Below are 19,859 nucleotides of genomic sequence, written 5' to 3'. Positions count from 1 at the left end.
CCCACATAATACAAAACACACGATAGTATTATTTTAAATAGGCGAAAAGGAGGCAACGCGATAATAGCGCAAGTCAATTTCAGTGTCCAAAATTTTAAGCTAATAGATCCTTCTCTAATTTGCAACCCATCTGGACTAAACTGTGTTACTGAATGAAAGGGATTTCTGCGCAGAAACTAAAGTAAACTGTATATGAGGTGAAAGAGTGTGTATACATATATATAAGTTTCTAATTTTTGGGGTTTGAACCAAGGAAATCATCGAGTTCTCGTGAAGGTACATACGTGTAAGTGACTGCATGGTGGCTTGGGAGGCATCCCTTGTTAAACATTTAAAAAAAGAGCATTAGAGTATAGCAGACCAGGAGGTCTACTGTAGCACAGACCAGGAGGTTCAGACAGACCAGGAGGTCCAGGTACAGCAGAATAATAAGTCCGCTATAGATAAAGAGTAAAGGAGCACAACACCAGAAGGGTTGGTGCGGTACCCATATAGGCCATTAAGCTCAGGCTGAAGGAATTCGCAGCCACAATTTTCGATTCCACTGGTCGCTCCGCACATAAGATTAGTTGCTTATGTGCAGAACGATTGTACCACACGTAATTGTGTGCATTAGTTAGTAACTTGACCCAGTACCATTTGCGTACGCTAGGGGGGTCATAAACGCTATTTGTACATTCTAACGTGATTTGTGTAATTTTTTTTATTTTAAGGGAAGTTCGCTAGTCACTTGGGAACTATCCAACAACCAATAGTTACTGGAAAGGGTTAAGTGCTCTTCGGATCACACCCACATGTTCCAGTAAATAGAGGTTCAGGTCGCAGGGGCCCTAGGTTGAGTACGCCAGCACTAAGGCAGTGTGTGGGCATATTGGTCGACGTGGGCGAGTGAGTGGAGTACTCGGTAAACTCCGCCGCCGGCCTACCCAGGACATCTTGGTTTTTGTAAGGGTTTGCTGAAGACCCTGATTTGAAGGTCAGATGTAGTGAAAGCAACACCTGCAAAGATGGGGGCCAGTTGTTCAGGTAGGGGGCGATCAACCTCGGTTCGGGTTGACTTAGTAAACCGACCAATCGGGTCGGCAAGGTATGTAATGTGTGAGAAATACGGATCACACACAGAGGTTTTGTGCGATGAATGGGAAAGAATGACTGTGCACGATGGGGAAAAGTTCCCACGGGTAGGCAGTTTTAGCCCAGATGTGTTGCAAAATCTAAGGAGAAGGATATGTCTCATTAAATCTGCAAAGAGACGGATCAAACATTATGACTATTTACAGTTATGGCAGCAGGAGGGTGAAATACAGAGAGGATTGGCTCAGGCGGCTGGATCTAACCCTATCAAGAAACTGATAGCCACGGCGCCACCGCCACCATACATAACGGGAGAGCAGGTGGTTACAGAGAATGGCACACTGGTAAATGATAAACATGCACTTAGTAACTGTATAAATGTTAAGAATAATGTGACTAAGATTATTGATGCAAATACTAATCCGTACAAGCTGTACCCTGTTTTAAACTTTCCCCAGGAGTGTGATCAAGAGTATGAGCCAACAACAATATCGGCACTCTCTCTAGCAGCCACCATAGCAGAAACAACAGTGGGCACGGCCCAACCCGTAAGATTAGCGTCAAAGCCCCCTAGCGGAGGGACAGGTGAGGTCGTATCATCTGGTAAGTACGGCACCATACACTATGCTGAAACCATTTCACCACATATTGTAGAATCTACTCAGAAGGATGTTATTGGACTTAATCCCGTTAGGGTAATAGCAGTGCCAAATGGGAAAACTGACACTTCAGGAGTCACTCCTGTCAGAAACATCGCCATGCACTGCCCCTTTTCCCGAATGGAATTAAGAACAATGGTGTCTGAATTCCCTGATCCTAGGAAAGATCTAGCTGCTAGCCAGAAATACATTAGAGATCTAGGAAATACTGTGGAGCCCAATAACAAAGACTGGCAGATATTGCTGAGGGCATGTTTACCCTCCAATGTCGACTCAGCAAGATTTTTGGCTGACTGTAAATTAGATGAAGATGTACCCCTTACGGATGTGTACAACCAAGATAATGTAAAGAGAATACATTTACAGTTAAAAGAGTATTTTCCAGCTGTTGCCAAATGGAATAAAAAAATTTCCATCAAACAAAAAGAGGGAGAAACAGCTGCTGATTATTTTCACCGGGCACTACAGGAAATGGCTAAGTATACAGGCATAGAAGACATTACGACAAATGTAAATCATAGAGTAATAGCAGTATCTGTGTTAATGGAAGGTTTAAAAGAAGTATTAAGGACAAGGGTACAGACCACCCAACCATGTTGGCGAGGTCTGTCGGTGGCTACTTTGAGAGAGGCCGCTGTTGATCATGAACGGAATATCACCAGACACAGGGAGTCACAAAGTGATAAGTTAATGGCCGTAAGTATACAGGCCCTGACCACAAGGCCACCTCTGTATAAATCTCCGACCCCTGTGGGTAAGTCAAATGTGGTAACTTGTTATTACTGTCATAAAGAGGGACATTTTGCACGAGACTGTAGATCAAAGAATGCACAAAGATCATATCAACCCCCTAGACAACGACATGACACATGAAATTGGGATCAAGGACCGCAGAGACGGAGTTATGAGCCACACGCAGGGGAAACAAAAAGGTATCCCCCAAAAAGAGACTGGCAAGTCACTGATAGATCCCATTTACCCCCTTCACAGGTAATAGCTGCCAGCGCAATACAGGGAGGCCACCACGCACCATAGGGGCGAGGCCACACCTGTAATCTGCAGCCAGTGAAATTAGTTGCGAACCTTGGAAGTGAACCCGAGGTCACCATTGATGTAGCTGGTAAATCTCTAAATTTCCTTGTAGATACGGGGGCGGCCAAGTCAGTGATAAATTCGACCGTGGGCATGAGAACCACTGGTAAAACAATTCCAGCCATGGGGGTAACAGGAGTAGTACAGCACTACCCTTTAAGCAAACCCGCCGAGATTACGATAGGGCCTTTGCATACCAAGCATTCTTTCCTGCTGGCTGCATCGGCTCCGACTAATCTCTTAGGGAGAGATTTACTGTGCAAAATGAGATGCGTCATATACTGTACTCCTGAAGGTGTGTTCTTGGACATACCCGAAAACCACGCTCAGGAAGCGCAAGATATGCTAGACTCCCCAACAAGATTAATGTCACACACTGTTGTTGTAAATAGGTGTCCGTCCAAAGTAGAAGAAATGATTTCCCAGATACCGGAGTCACTTTGGACCAAAGATGGACAAGACACTGGATTGATGGCAAATGTAGCCCCAGTAGTTGTGCAAGTAAAAGATGGTAGGATAGCTCCAAAAATCCCACAATATCCTCTGAAGCCAGAGGTGGAGTTAGGAGTTTACCCTGTAATAGAGCGCTTGCTACAACAGGGCATTCTGGTAAGGACGTCCAGCACTGCAAATAGTCCCATCTTCCCTGTTAAAAAGAGTGGGGGGAGGGGTTACAGATTAGTGCAGGATCTAAGAGGGGTCAACAAAATAGTTGAGAGTCAATTCCCCGTAGTGCCAAATCCAGCTGTCATCCTAATGCAAATCCCTCCCACTGCCAAATTTTTCACTGTGATTGACCTCTGCTCCGCTTTCTTCTCGGTACCTCTGCACCCTGACAGTCAATACTTATTTGCATTTACATACAGAGGAGTTCAATATACATGGACTCGCTTACCCCAAGGTTTCATAGACAGTCCAAGTATTTTCTCACAAGCTCTGCATGATTGTTTACAGTCTTTCCAACCAGTGAGTGGATCAGTATTGATACAGTACGTGGACGATTTACTACTGTGTTCAGATTCACTGGAAGCGTCCCTGAGAGATACGAAACAGCTCCTGTTTCATCTTTCAGACACAGGACACAAGGTTTCCAAAGACAAGTTACAATTATGCCAGACCCGTGTGAAGTATTTGGGACACTGTCTAACACAAGGACTGAGACACCTTACCGCTGATAGAATTCAAGCAATTCGTGACATGACCCTGCCACAAACCCAGCAACAGATTAGAACGTTTTTAGGAATGTGTGGGTATTGCCGTAACTGGATCCCAGGTTTTTCCATACTAGCCCTACCTTTGCAGGAGATGGTCTCATCAAGTAAACCTGATCGGATTTCGCACACAGACGAATCTGAGATGGCATTTGAAAGACTAAAACAGTGCCTAACACAGGCACCGGCATTAGGTATGCCTGACTATGGGAAACCCTTTGAGCTGTACGAAACAGAGAGTGCGGGTTGCGCAGCAGGTGTCTTAACCCAGAAGCATGGTGATGCCAGCAGGCCGGTAGCCTACTACAGCGCTCAGCTAGATACGGTAGCACGATCCCTCCCCACATGCTTGCGAAGCGTTGCAGCAATAGCATTGCTAGTCACGAAAAGCGAAGATGTAGTGCTAGGACACAACCTCACAATTCATACACCACATGCAGTGTCAGCCTTACTGAATTCTGCCCAAACCAGACACGTCTCATCAGCGCGGTTTACAAGATGGGAATTGGCATTGATGGCCCCCGTAAACATTACCATAAGGAGATGCAGCGCATTAAATCCTGCAACGTATCTCCCAGGTGTGCCTGGACAGGCACAAAGGGTGGAGGATGAGAATAATGGTGAAGGAGGATTTAATACAGGGGATGACACGCATGATTGTATGGAATATTTGACCCAAAATTTCACGGCAAGGCCTGACATCAGTGACAACCCACTGGAAGATGTAGATTTTACTTTCTACACTGACGGTAGTTGCCACAGACAGACGGACTCGGGAGACTTGTGTACTGGATACGCAGTCGTAGATGACCAAGGTACCATAGAAGCAGAACCGCTAGGCCCACCTCACTCAGCACAAGTTGCTGAACTGGTTGCCCTAACCAGAGCATGTGAATTGGCTAAGGGCAAGTCAGCCAATATCTACACAGATTCTAGGTACGCATTCGGAGTAGTCCATGATTTCGGAGCCCTATGGCGCCTCAGAAATTTCATGACGGCAGCTGGCACACCCATAGCGCATGCAGCCCACATCAAAAGACTTCTAACAGCGATACAGGAACCCGACAGAGTGGCTGTTATCAAGTGTAAAGCTCACACGTATAGCCAAGACCCGGTATCACTTGGTAACAGCCGAGCAGACGAAGCTGCTAAGTCAGCAGCTAGTAACCCCATACAAACAGATAATACACGACTGATGATATTTAATACTGTAAACACACAGAAATTGTGTGAAATGCAAAATTTGTGTTCTCCACAGGAAAAGGCAGTCTGGAGGTCAAAAGGATATGACCAGGAGTCCTCAGGACTCTGGACAGATGGACATGGTAAACCAGTGGCACCCAGAGCATACCTTCCAAGTCTAGCGGAAGCAGCACATGGGCTGACTCATCTAGGCAAAGAAGGGATGTGCAAGCTAGTAAGAGCTTATTGGTGCGCCCCAGGATTTTCTTCCCACGCGGGTAAAAGAGCAATGACATGTCTCACCTGCTTGAGGAAGAATATCGGAAAGTCAATACCGACAGAGCCATCCCATATCCCTCCGACAGATGGCCCTTTCCAGGTAATACAAATTGATTTCATACAATTGCCACCTTGTAGAAATTTAAAGTATGTTTTGGTCTGTAATGATGTATTCTCAAATTGGGTCGAAGCATTTCCTGCGGCCACAAATACCGCTGTACTTACTGCAAAGAAAATTGTACAGGAATTTGTGTGTAGGTACGGTATCCCTAGAATAATTGAAAGTGATAGGGGTACCCATTTCACAGGTGAAGTCTTTCAAACAATGTGTAAGTTGATGGGAATTAATAGTAAGCTGCATACACCGTACCGCCCCCAGGCGAGCGCGAAGGTGGAAAGAGTAAACAGCACTATTAAAAATAAATTGAGCAAGGTAATGACTGAAACAGGACTGTTATGGCCTGAAGCTTTGCCAATCGTACTATACAGCATCAGAACCACTCCCAGGTCCCCTCTTAATCTGTCTCCTTTTGAAATTCTGTTTGGTCGACAACCCCATGTTATGATTAACCCCCAGGATGATTTGAAATGTAACAATGAAGTAACCGTAAAGTACTTGGTTAAGATGAGTAAGCAATTGAGGAATCAGAATGATAATCTAAAGTTGGTGATTCCTGATTTGCCAGACAGTAATTGTCATGACATTGAACCTGGGGATTATGTAATGATACAGAATTTTCTACGCTCAGGTTGCCTTATTGACAGATGGGAAGGACCATATCAAGTCTTATTGACCAGCACAACTGCTTTGAAGGTTGCCGAGAGACAGACTTGGGTCCATTCGTCTCATTGTAAAAAGGTCACTGACCAAGAGAGGTCCCGTGATAAAGAACAGACGGTAGAGGTTGTATCACTAGAGTGTCTGTTCAGGGAGGATTGAGACGACACCTGAGCGCTGAGATTAACAAGACCGGAAGCTTGTCGAGCCAGATTTCTTTTTCCCATTTGTTATTTTCTCCAGTTCCCACCTCCCTCCTATTTCCTTTCCCCCTTCTTATTTTTCTCCTTTTACTCCTCAAAGATGGACTTGCCCCAAGAGACTGTGATCCGGATTTTCCATGATGTTAACCAGAGCAGTCTGTTTCGGTGAGAGTACCATGGAGGTCGAGAAAGGATCGGGAATGGGTTCTGATGACCAGGATGCAGGAGTAGATTTCCAAGAACAACATAATCTCCGAGTAAAGGCGAGTATCAGAAAACGATCTGGTAGCATTGACAATAGAAGGAATTGTGAAGGATTGTTAGCTGAAGAGAACTGCATCTGTAGGCATTGTGACAATATAGTTGAGGATGGGTGCATAAAGAAATGTCAGTCCAGTTTTAATGTCCACATGGACCGGCATACATTGAGTGACTATCACTCCTTAGTGGGTAAAGTGTTAAATCAGACAGACTGTTGGGTATGCTCTCAAGTACCTCAAGGCCATAGCAAATCAGGACTAGTACCATTCCCTTTAACGGTAGGAGAGGTACTTGAGCTAAGTGGTGGGAGGCCGGTGGACAAGAGGTTTAATATCTCTAGTCCTCCTAGTTTGAAGCTCCACCAATATCATGTGGATAGGTCCTTAGTGTGCTTTAACATTTCCAATCCCCGAAAGCCGGGAAATTGGGAAGTGTCATGGAGTAATCAAACCATGACATTCTCACATAGAGCCGAGAGATTGCCCATAGACACAGAACTTATACGCCAGATAGCCGACCATAGGAAATTCTTTCGGTATAGGTACACCTTAGGAAGTAGGATCATGCGAGTTGGAGAAGTATCACCAGGATACTGTGCACAGATCGTACAAACTGATACGTGTACTAAACAGATGGAAGAATTAGGGTTAGGAGAGTTCACATGGAAAATCTGTAATATGGTTATGTCACACTCCGTCCCATATGTTCTCCACGATGATGCATATTTCATATGCGGGAGGAAGGCGTATAAGTGGCTTGCCCCAAACTCAGAAGGGTTATGCTATATTGGAAAAGTACTGCCTGAGGTAATAACTGTATCCCACACTAAAATGAAAGATATTCACCGCAGTGCCCAAGCTCCTTATACTCACACTCATTACGAGCACATCGTTAAACGGCACCTGATAGAAAGAACAGAGCATGCAGCCTCTGACCTGATCCATGAATCCACCGGGATTCAATTCCTACTCGCGTTAGATATCACTCGTACCGCCAGAGGAGTGATAAATTACAAATATATATCTGCGCTTGCAAATTTATTAGACAATATCACCGAAATGTATGACGACACATTCAGGTACACTGGGAAAGAGTTACAAGCCTACAAAACAGAACTGGTTCAGCATAGGATGATTCTCAATTACCTCACAGCTGTGACAGGCGGGTATTGTGTAACCCTGGCAACTCAATATGGAATCAAGTGCTGCATGTACATTACAAACAGCATGGAGGACCCAGCCGAGGTCATAGACCAAAAGATGGATGACATTTTACAATTAAAATGGGAGTTCCGAAGGAAACACAATCTCACCCTTGCTGCTGTGGGTAATGAGCTGACCAGTTGGGTGTCATGGTTGAACCCACGAAATTGGTTCTCTGGTTTAGGAGAATGGGCCCAAGGTATTATCATGGATGTAGGGAAATTTCTTTTGTGTATTCTGGGAGTCGCCATATTGGTTGGTCTGATATTTAGATGCGTTCGGGTTTTAACGAAGTGTAAACGTAGTGCCCGAGTGATGAGTTTAAGAAGTGAAGACACTGTACTAACAACAACTAATTTGATGTATGACCCAACAATAGAGACAATGTTGTGATGAAAATGTGATTCCACGGTCCGTTTCTTTCACCCGTTTCTCCTTTGTTTTCCTCCAAGGTACAAAGACATCCGCTTGGAAGAAGAATTTGACAACCTTTTACACAGACCATTGATGGACAATGCCATAGACCCCCATTTTCCCTAGTGACTCTAAAATTTTACGATAGCCCAACACTTTAAAGATTGTAAGTCTATGGACATTGAGAAAGCTTTTTGCTCAAGCAATTATAGCAAAAGCATCGGGAGACTACCGTCAACATGTACATCGAGACAAGACACAAGACAAGACCTCAAGCAACAAATGTACATTAAACTCACATAGTTTATGACTGCATTTACCATAATTGCTTCTTATCTTCATCTCTACAACCTTCAGGTAATGACACACATAGTCGATAGGGAATATAGGCACAGATATCAGCACTCACATACCCCCCCATTCATGTATCATCAACTAAAATGTGCTCCCCCATTTTGTTGCAACCAAAAGCCGAAAAGAGCTCGGTAAAGTTTGACAGCCCATCCACAGACCCGTAATACGGGATAAGAAGGAATTCAAATGAATACTTCGCAATACCTCGAAGCTTGATTTAAAACACGTACGGCACGATGATACATGACCCCTCAAACATGGACTCATACACACATACTTCTACTATCTCACTAGGTCATACTTTTTCCCACCTTCTTCTCTTCTCCCTTACCCAATCATAGAAATGTATTTATATATGACATATATTTTTCTCTTTTTGAACTGTTTTTAGGAAGTGGCAGTTATTGATGACTGCCAAAGGGTGGACTGTCAAAGTCAGAAAAATATCACGCTGCACGTTGCCATATATTCACCTCATGCGCGTGCCTGCTGCACGTGCACATTCTCTCCCGTGCGTGCGGATACTCGCAGCCGCGTGATGGCGCCTCGGCCATGCGCTCGAGCGCGTGGTATGTGCATTTACGGTAGAGTTTGTGTGCGTCTAGCGGGCGACTCAATCGTTAAATAATAACACCATATAGTATGTTTTATAGATAATGTTCCCCTTAGTAATAACTGTAAGTTTGTTTAATGTGACTTGTTCACGGACTTGGGAATCCCTCTTTGTATGGTACGAAGGGTCAGACAGGGTTTGAACAGCTGTGTCTGGTACCTAACTAAAGAACATTTTAATAGCTACAATCCGGTGCTGGTTAGGTAAAGATTAAACGCTCCTGCGTATAGTTATGGCCATTAGTAGATTCTGGACATTTCATATATTTGCGATTCATTATCCATGCGGCGGGAATCCGGAGATTCCCTCCCACCTGAGCTGTTTGAAATAGTCACAGCCCACCTGTTCAAACTAACCTATGACCTTTTGTTATGATGTGAGGAGACATTTCTGTGTCCAATGACAATGAGATTATAGGTCCCTTTGTAGTATACTGTACTCAGTGTATATAAGAGCAGCCAGCCTGGGCAGCTCCCCCACTCTCCACAAACGGTTTTCATATTGACTAACTCGGAGCTGGTACCAGGCTGCGCTGCGATCATTCCCAGTGTGTGTAAGTAATTCTCTGTGATCATCTCACTCTTTGTTTGTATTGGCCACATTCTCTCTCTCTCTCTGTTTAGTATAAGATTGTAACGTTATTGTATATTTCTGTCCAGATATTCTGTTAGAATTATATGTTAGCTTGTAGTGTATGACTTGTAAACTGTTTTACCCCTTTTCGATATAACTTAAAAGTTTGTTAGTAAAGGTGTTGGATCCTTAGCACGGTATCGTGTGTTCATTATATTGCAGAGGGTAATAGGAGCGTCTCGATCGCTCAAACAGCTTTAGTATTAACAAGGTTAAGCAGCGTTATATCGCTACAGTGTTTCAGTACAAGGTTTACAGTATAAGAGTATCCTTTCTGTGTGTTACATTCAAGGTTTACTGATTATCATCTTGTGAGCGTCTGCGCCGCTCGTGATCTCCTCGTGGTCTCGAGCGTCCGCTACGCTGGTAGCGTAGCATTACGGTAGTCGCTCGCCTATAGCGTGCTCGACACCACGCATTAAGCTGTTAGCGAGCGTGCCGCATGTGCATCTCGATCACGGCCGAGCGTATGCTACTCTAAGTGCGTACCCTTACGGTACCCCATACGCCAATTGCGTACTGTGTCTCTTACCCATTATTGTGAAGGTTATAAGGTAATCAAAATCAGCATTATCATTAGGAAATCCGCTTCCCAGTTGTCCACACCCGGAATGAAGATTGTCGACATTGCTTTTGCATTTATTTCCACCCAGAGGAGTATTTTTGACACCTCTCGCATACAGGCTCTGCTTTTGTTCCTCCTTGTCGACTGATGTACGCCACTGCTGTGGCGCTGTCCGACTGTACTTGGATCGCGTGATCCTTAAACAGAGGAGAGGCATGAAGCAGAGCATTGTAGATCTCCCGAAGTTCTAGAATGTTGATCGGAAGGAGGACTTTGTGGGCTGACCACCTGCCCTGGAACTGCACCCCTTGGAAGACAGCTCCAATCCTCTCAGACTAGCATCCGTTTTGAGCAGGATCCAATCCTGAATCCCAAATCTCCGGCCTTCCAGGAGTTTGGAGGATTGCAGCCACCACAGGAGGGAAATACTGGCTTGATGTGACAGCCGTATCATCCGGTACATCTGAAGATGTGAAAAGGACCATTTGCACAGGAGATCCTGCTGAAAAGTCCTGGCATGGAACCTCCCATATTGGATCGCCTCGTATGAGGTGACCATCTTTCCCAACAATCTTATGCAAAGATGGATGGACACTCGAGTAGGTCGGCGCACCATGCGGACCATCTCCTGAAGTGTTCTCACCTTGTCCTCTGGTAGGAACGCCTTCTGGGCCACAGTATCCAGCAACATCCCCAGGAACAGGAGCTGCTAAGTCGGCTCCAGGTGGGACTTCTGTAAGTTGAGGATCCACCCATGGCATGACAGAATTTGGATAGTGCGATTGATATGGAGCAACAAAAGCTCCCTGGATCTTGCTTTGCTCAAAAGATCCTCCAGCCAAGGGACAATATTGACTCCCTGGACCCAGAGCTGGAACATCATCTCCGCCATCATCTTTGTGGACACCCTCAGAGCTGTGGATAGGCCGAAGGGCAGTGCTTGGAATTGTTAGTGATTGTCCAGCAGGCCAAACCTCAGGTATGCCTGATGAGGCGGCCAAATCGGAATATGGAGGCAGGCATCCTTGATATCCAAGGAAACCATGAATTCCTGTTCTTCCAGACCAGCAATCACTGCTCACAAGGATTCCATTTTGAACTTGAACACCTTCAGGTAAGGATTTAAGGACTTTAGATTCAAAATCGGCCTTACCGAACCATCTGGTTACGGTACTACAAACAGGTTGGAGTAAATAACCCTTGCCTCATTGTGGTATTGGTACTGGAACAATGACGTCGGACTGGACCAACTTTAGGATGGCCTGTTGTAACATAACCTGCATATCTTCCAAAGCTGGTAAGCTTGATTTGAAAAACCGTTGGGGAGGACCACTGTCGAACTCCAGCTTGTAGCCTTGAGAAACGAGATCCCTGACCCAGGTATTCTGGCAGGAAGCCTCCCAGACGTGGCTGAAGTGACGCAGTTGAGCTCACACCTCGAGATCCCCTCGGGGTCGGTGGGCACCATAATTCTGAGGCCGTAGTGGAAGCAGAACTGGTGGTCTGTTCCTGAGAACTGGTGCTTGCAGGCTTTATTGACTTACCTCTGTTGCCTCTAGTTGCATTGGAGGCACCTCTGGCCTTAGATCGAAATCTGTGAGACTGAAAGGACTATACAGATGGCCCTGGGTAGGAGCATCTCGCCGGCGGTGCCCCAGAGGGGAGAAACGTGGATTTTCCAGCCATAACTTTGGATTTCCACGTATCCAATTCAACCCCAAAGAGCCATTCACAACCACAAGGCCCTGCGCGCCAACACTGCCATGGCAGAGGTCCTACCATTAATGTTCCCCATCTCCTTGAGGGAATCACAGAGGACGCGTGTAGTGTCCTGAATGTGCTTTAGGAGGGTTACCATAGTGACGAGGGGCATAGCCCCAGAGAGACCCTCCTGAATTTGAGTGGCCCATGAATGAATGGCATGGGTCATCCAGCAACCCGCAATGACCAGCCTTTGCAATATACCTGCTGCCATGTAAATAGATTTGAGTGTAGCTTCTATTTTCCTTCCCCCAGGATACTTTATGGTAAAGGAGCCCGGGGTAGTCAGAACCACCTTTTTGGACAGTCGAGAGACTGATACATAAACCCCTGGGGGTTCCTCCCAAAGTTTCCTACCTTCAGGAGCAAATGGCAAAGTGCGCAAAAACTTTTTGGACACTTGGAATTTTTTGTCTGGATTTTTCAGGCCAACTTGAATAGGTCATCTATCTCTGCAGAATCAGGGAAAGTGACATTAGGCTTGTTTTGTGTAAAGAAAAACTACTGCTGTGATGCAGTGTCCTCTAGAGGGAGATTTAACACGTTCTGTATAGCCAAAATTAGGGGTTCAATACCCTAAGCAGAATCAGTATCCACACTGACAGGGTCCAAGTCCTCCCCATCCTCCTGTATATCCCTATCTGTGTCAGATAGCAGAGCAGGCAAACCAAGCTTTTGTGGTCCTGCATGAGTGGCGGGGGGCTGAGCAACATCTGCCCTAGCAGCTAAATCTGCAACAGTCTACACGAGGGATCTTAGCGGTATCCCCCAGGAGGGTCCCGTATGCCACGTTCAGCTGCACAGAGAACCAGGGGACCCCCCTTAGCGGGGACCCCAGTTTGTACTCACCACAGATGTCACCTTCAGGCAGTGTTAAGGGTGTGTGGTGTGCTGCGGCTGTGACAGCCAAGGCACAGTGTCCCGCTGAAAAACAACCCCTCAAGACAGTGGTCCTGCAGTGAGGAAGCGGCTCTGCACCTCGTAAGGCCGGTGACTGCCCCCCCTCCTAATTCCCACGGTGCAGGTATGCTATTGCCCAAACAGCATACAGAAAATAACAAACATTAAAAAGAAATTGAAGAAAACGGTCTGGAGCTCAGAGATGTGCATTCTCGCCTGAGGACACTTTTTTCTAAACTGCCTGTGGGAGGGGGCATAGAGGGGAGTAGCTAGCACACCCAGTGAATAAATTTAAAGTACACCGGCTCCTTTGGACTCCGTCTATACCCATCGTACTAGATTCCTCAATATCCCTTATGGATGCTAGAGAAAAAATACATATTCGTTTAAGCTTTACCATCGATGGAGGAAAACCATCTGGTTCTCTCCCATTGATGGCAAAAGCATTCAACATCGACCATAAACCATCGATGATTTGGAATCATCGATGATCACTGGCTATCCCTAGCCAGAAGCCATCGGGAGTCAGCAGGGCCGGAAACATCGCCAGTACTGCACCAGAACTGGCCTCATTAGCGCCCCCTACAGCCTAGCACCTGGGGCACATGACCCCCTAGCCACACACACACACCCCACCCCACCCCCTAGTTGCAGCCGTGTCATAGTCAATGTGAATAGTAATTTTCTGGTAGACTAACATATCTATTCTTATTCTCAGTGTGGTGTTGTTCTTATACTCCGTATGGACCATAACAAATAAATTGCTAATTAATGTATTGCATAGGAGTGTGTACAATATTATGCAACAATGTGGGAAGAAAGACCAAACACAGTGGTGGCTAAAGATGTTTGGAGACAATGGTTTTTACAAGCTGTCCTTCAGAATACTACTTCCTCAGATTACCTAAACCTCTTGATGTAACACATCCACCAGGATTAGAGCTCAGAGGCAGACAAACAATGGGTGTCATTCTGACCTGATCGCACGCTGCCGTTCATTGCAGCGCAGTGCGACGGCGCATGGCTGATAGCCAACAATTGTTGTTGCCTAGCGATCGCCTCTGCCTGACTGATGGGGCGGCACGGTGGCATTTGTGGGCACATTCCGGTCAACGCAGGCGTGGCCGGACTGTGTGGGAGGTGGGCCGCAGTGGCTGCGTGACATCACACGCATCCGCTACGACCCGGGCAGCGATGAGTAGCTCCCGGCCAGCACGCAAAGCTGCGCTGGCCTGGAGCTACCCAACATGTTTCAGCAGTTAATGCCTTTTTCAAGGATGATCTATGATCTATATTGAAAATATGGTCAAAACGTTGCTGAGGACCACCAGGCAGATTTCTTTCCAAGTGTACTTGTCAATATAGCTAGATATCACTGCCGATGTGAATTCAGTGTTGACAATCCATCAGTTCATTGATGATATGAAGTGCATATGGCAAATAGTGTAAGCAGAGTTTGAAAGATAAACTGTGCAACCAACATATTCAAGAGTGGTGTTCAATCTGACCCACACAAAGCAGACTGCATTTGTGTCCATCAAACCTCTTCTAATTAAAGGTTTGATTTACATTAATACTGATGAATCACCTGGCAATAAGTAAACCATTCTGTGTTACCTTTTGATCCTCATTTGTGTGCTACTAATGACATTGCATGTATCTTTTATAGCATTTAGCTATCTTGAATTCTAAGTATGTTTTTCTTAGCTGGTACAGTTTTTATTTATTTTACAGCATGTGCTATTTAATATGCTCCAATAACAGAGGACATTGACAAAAACTGGAAGCCATGAGTTTAATAATGATGTACCTCGATTTTGTAGATGCCATCATGCCCACAAGCTCATTTAGATCTGTTCCCAATGCATGCTAAGGGGGGGAAAAAACTTTGTGCATTTTCTTTTTTTGCTTGTTTGACACATTTTAAGCATTAAACATCCATGAGGGGAACTCCAGACTGGTCAAAGCGTTACCATACTGCTTTGTATTTGGTTCCAGGTAAAGAACTAGGGGGCGTATTAGACTCTGCACTTCTACAGTGCTGCAGCTAACCCTACACTGAAGAACATATTCATGTGAAACTGTGGTGTCATGTGACAATATAGTGTGGACAGGAAGTGAGGAAGCCCTCACCTAAGTATCGGCTACACTTGTTCATTTTCCGTATGGAAAAAAAGGAAAAGAGCCAACAACAGCTTATCCAGTACCTGCAATAACTTATGCTCCATCTTCTTCTTTGTGGAGAAAAAAGATGGATAACTTTGTCATTGTATATACTCTACATAGATATCCACCCCTCCTCATCTTAACCCTTTTCAATTACATTAAAGGGACCAAAATCATCACCAAGTTTGATTAGCATGGGGTTATAATCTTGTCCACATTACACCATGAGTGGAAGCCCAATTCAATATTAGAGATGGTCAGTATGCCTATTTCTTAATGCCATTAAGCTTGTGCAATGTACCTGCGGTGTTGCAACATACTGTATAATGAATTACATTTTTAGCAATCTTCTGTATAAGTACATTGTTTATTTAGACAACATACTAATTTTCTCTCAAACACTCCCAGTTCATTAGAAGTTGGTTGGTTGCAATGAAAATATGATAATATATGGCAGCAACAGAAAATGAACAAAAAATGACTATTCAGACAAATTGGTTAAATCAATCATTTTGTCTGAATGACCATTTCCCAACACTTGTCATTTGCGTACATACAATACCAGATTTCTGTTCAAACGAGCCAACTAGTTGAGTGGCGAGCTTAACAATGTAAACATATAGCACTGCCCTCTGTAACAAACATGAGAGGTCACTGCCACCCACAAGACCAATACATTCAGCTCCTGCTCATTTGAACATTCTGTTGATCTGATGTTTATGGGTTGTTTTATCTCAGTGATTCCCAACAATTTACATTTTCAGGATTCTTTAATCATGCACATACACAAGTGATTTAATATACTTGGCTGGTGTCAAAATAAGTCTACCTGATTCTGCAGACCGTAATCCTGGAGATGAGTGTGCTGATCTTCTGGGAGAAAGTAACTTATCCAGTCAAGTGATCAAACAGTCCAAAACTGAGATTCTGGTTTAGCAGGAGTTGAAAAGGAATACAATACCATGCTTAGACACTCGCCATTTATTGAACAACTTTTTAAAAAAAAACTTCCACAGGTCTTGAAACTGTAGGCGGAATACCTGTATCTTTATTATTTTATTTTATTATTTTAATTCAGCATCACGTCTTAGAACATAATATAAGAGTGATTTTCACCAGTATAATTTTAAATATATTTTGAATACTATTTATTTTCCAAGATTAATATGCACTATACAAGTATTTTTCAGACATAACTATTATTGCATAATTTGTCTCCCATTAGATTTTTTCCCCCAAAATAATAATTTTTTTTCCATTTTCAGCTTTTGAGATTGCAAATTGATTTTGTTTGTTACTGCATGAAACAATAAATAGATAATATTTTAATAAACGGAAGAAAATATTTTGTGTTCAACACACCAAGAAAATGACAAATATTGGCCCTCATTCCGAGTTGTTCGCTCGCTAGCTGCTTTTAGCAGCATTGCAAATGCTAGGCCGCCGCCCTCTGGGAGTGTATCTTAGCTTAGCAGAATTGTGGACGAAAGATTAGCAGAATTGCTACTAAAATTTTTCAAGCAGTTTCTGAGTAGCTCCAGACCTACTCCTAGATTGCAATCACCTCGGTCTGTTAAGTTCCTGGTTTGACGTCAAAAACACGCCCTGCGTTCGGCCAGCCACTCCCCCGTTTCTCCAGCCACTCCTGCGTTTTTGCCTGACACGCCTGCGTTTTTTAGCACACTCCCGGAAAACGCTCAGTTACCACCCAGAAACGCCCCTTTCCTGTCAATCACTCACCGATCAGCAGTGCGACTGAAAAGCGCCGCACGAACAACAGCAACACTGCTACGTTTTTAGTTAAATAACTAAGCGCATGCGCACTGCGTACCATGTGCATGCGCATTTAGCAGCAAATCGCAGCATAGCGAAAATCGGCAACGAGCGAACAACTCGGAATGACCACCATTGTACTGATGTCAAATGAAGATATAAATAGTAGCTATACATTTGAAGAAAAAGCTGCAGAATCATTCTACAATTTAAAACGTGTTGTAGATTAATGGTTTTCAAATACTGTATATACTTTGGCCTATCCAGCAATGTTTGTTATTGAGCCCAGGTAAATTAATTATTAGAAAAGGTGAAAATTATTGATTCACCTAAACTTCTGGGAGGAGATCTACAAAGCATGTCTCATTGCAAGGGTTATTGCATGCTGATTCCTTGATATTGCACTACTCACAATCTTACAGCTTCATATTCGTAGAGCATCTACTTTCATTTTGTAAGAGAAACAAATGCTTATATTGCTGATAATTTATTAGAGACGTGCAGAATATTGCTTTGCCTGAAAACAATATTATCCAGGTTTCACATAAATTACCTACCGGTATTAACCTGCACTGAAATAAACAATTACCACTAGAGGTATGTTTTAACATTAATCTCTTTATTTAATCCAGGATGATACAATGGAGAAATAACTGCTAACAGCAGGAGCAGAGAATGTAAAATTAAATGGCCTACTCATGTATTTATGTATTATACCCTCTCCCAGATGAACTCACATTTTGCATACCATATTTATAAGACAGAAACCTTTTGTTATGGAAACTGTGTTTTCTCAAACAATTTTTACTTTCATCAGATATACAGTATCAAACTGACATGACAGGTGCCAGGGTTGAGGAGATATAGGAACTGAAATTACCATCCAAAACTTTCATTATTTTTCTTTTTTTTTTCTTAGAAACTTTAGATTGGCATGCATGCATGGTTATGTCAGTGCCCAAAACCCTGCTCCCTCAGCTGCCCGGCTTGAAAACAGTCGCCACTTATCAACAGGACCAGTTGCAAAGGATTTTTTTTTTTTTATATGGTTGTGGGACTCATCTCAGTGTGGATTACAGGTCAGACTCATATCCCTTCAGTTATTCTTCCCATTTTTTTTCTCCCAAGATGTATTCTCTACTCTAGTTATTATGAGCCCTCTCTTTTCAGTATTATTTCTTGTTTATTTATTTAATCCTTCACCCTATACATATATACACTCAATCATCTTTTATGTAATAAAACCAACTGCTGATAAAAATTATGTCATGATAGTTGGTACGAACGCGGACATTCTCACCAGTGTCATGTGTGCACAAGAGAGAGTGAGGGAGGGAGAACCAAACTTGGGAGAAAGTGTTGGGGTGGGGAAGAGAGAAAAGGGGGAGGAGAGAGAAAAGTGAGGGGAAAATGTCAGAGAGAGAGAGAGAGAGAGAGAGAGTGTGGGGGGGGGGAGAGAAATGGAGAGAAAGGTAGGATGGGCTATTCTGCAGCTCGTTGTTGCAGACACTTTATTTGTGACACTAAAAACATATAGAAATCTTGTGGAGTGAGTCCATACTATAACCATACATTATATTCACCACATAAAATGGCATATTCATAAATGGGTTACAGAAGATAATCATAAACTCCTATGTACAGTATAAAATCCTTTTCTAGTGCAGTCAGGGTTTAATATTATAGCCAGAGGCAATGTAAGTCATTTTTAAAATGGAACTACATTGTAATGTCTTTAGAGTAATAGAATTGTTATATGCCAAAAATGAAACATCAATAAAAGAGGTTAAGTGGAAAGAAAAGCAGAAGTTAGTGTTATTTTATTTAATGTAGTTATTATCTTTATGTTGCTCTCTCAGTTATGCGATCATAATATTTAACAAAAGCTGAAAGCGACTGTTAAACATTTCTTAACAGGATTTTTCAATTACTTTTTTCCCTGCTCTACAAATAATTAAATAACACTTTAAAAGTGTTTAATATTAAATATTTAATTTCTTCTTTAAAAGCACTCTTTTCCAGTAAAATTACCCAAGACAGGGTAATGAGAAGATGAAGTATGTAGCAAATAATTGACATTAAGATATGCAAATTTCAAGAAAACAAATACTGTTTTATAGGAAACCTAATGTGCACGTCTCACTTTAAAGAACAGAAGACAATAAGTAATATTAAAGTGCAGAAACATGTTAATAGTTACAACTTTTTTTAACAGTAGTTTCTCATACATTGCTAACTTGTTATAAAACTGCAGTGAGCACTTTCTCGAGTATGATGCCTTTGTCTTGGCACCTACCATGATCAGACAAGTACTCACCGCCTCTTCGTTCCCCGGATTCTGCTGCCTTTTTGACTCCACCAATTTCTCACTGTCAGCTTCCCCTAAGGAAAGATTTGCAGAACTGCACTTACTTTTCATTTTCTTTTTTAAATCAAATGAGTATTAATTACTTAAAGCCTGCTCAGTGCACTATCTGGTGCCTTAGTATAAGTTTTTTTTCCTTCGGTCCAGCATCCTGTTTACGGTGTCTGATCCAGCTAATCTGTTAATAACCATATTATGACTGCAGTAAGGAGAATGCAGTCAGAAGAATTGCTTTATTGATAAATATAGGTCCCTATCCAATTAAGCAAGAGTTTTTTACCGCAAAAATTAACATGGCTTGTGCGCCCATATTTCGATTACTGTAGAAATGAACATTCCCAGTTCTTGTGCTATCCAATTGGATAAAAATTGGG

At 43.3% G+C, this 19,859-nt stretch overlaps 1 long non-coding RNA gene across 1 annotated transcript in view; it reads right to left on the bottom strand.

Moving 5' to 3' along the window:
• LOC134947748 (uncharacterized) overlaps positions 1-19,503 on the bottom strand; it is a 42,929-nt gene extending 23,426 nt beyond the window's left edge. Inside the window, exons 1-2 of the long non-coding RNA XR_010182743.1 lie at positions 19,438-19,503; positions 16,177-16,274 (exon numbers count right to left, since the gene is read on the bottom strand). This is a non-coding gene — a long non-coding RNA (uncharacterized LOC134947748). The remainder of the gene's footprint in view (positions 1-16,176; positions 16,275-19,437) is intronic.
• Positions 19,504-19,859: the final 356 nt, after the last annotated feature.

Source organism: Pseudophryne corroboree, chromosome 8, assembly GCF_028390025.1.
Source record: "Pseudophryne corroboree isolate aPseCor3 chromosome 8, aPseCor3.hap2, whole genome shotgun sequence".
NCBI lineage: Eukaryota > Metazoa > Chordata > Amphibia > Anura > Myobatrachidae > Pseudophryne > Pseudophryne corroboree.
Note: the sequence above shows the minus strand (reverse complement) of the source record. Positions and strands in the feature narration are given on the sequence as shown.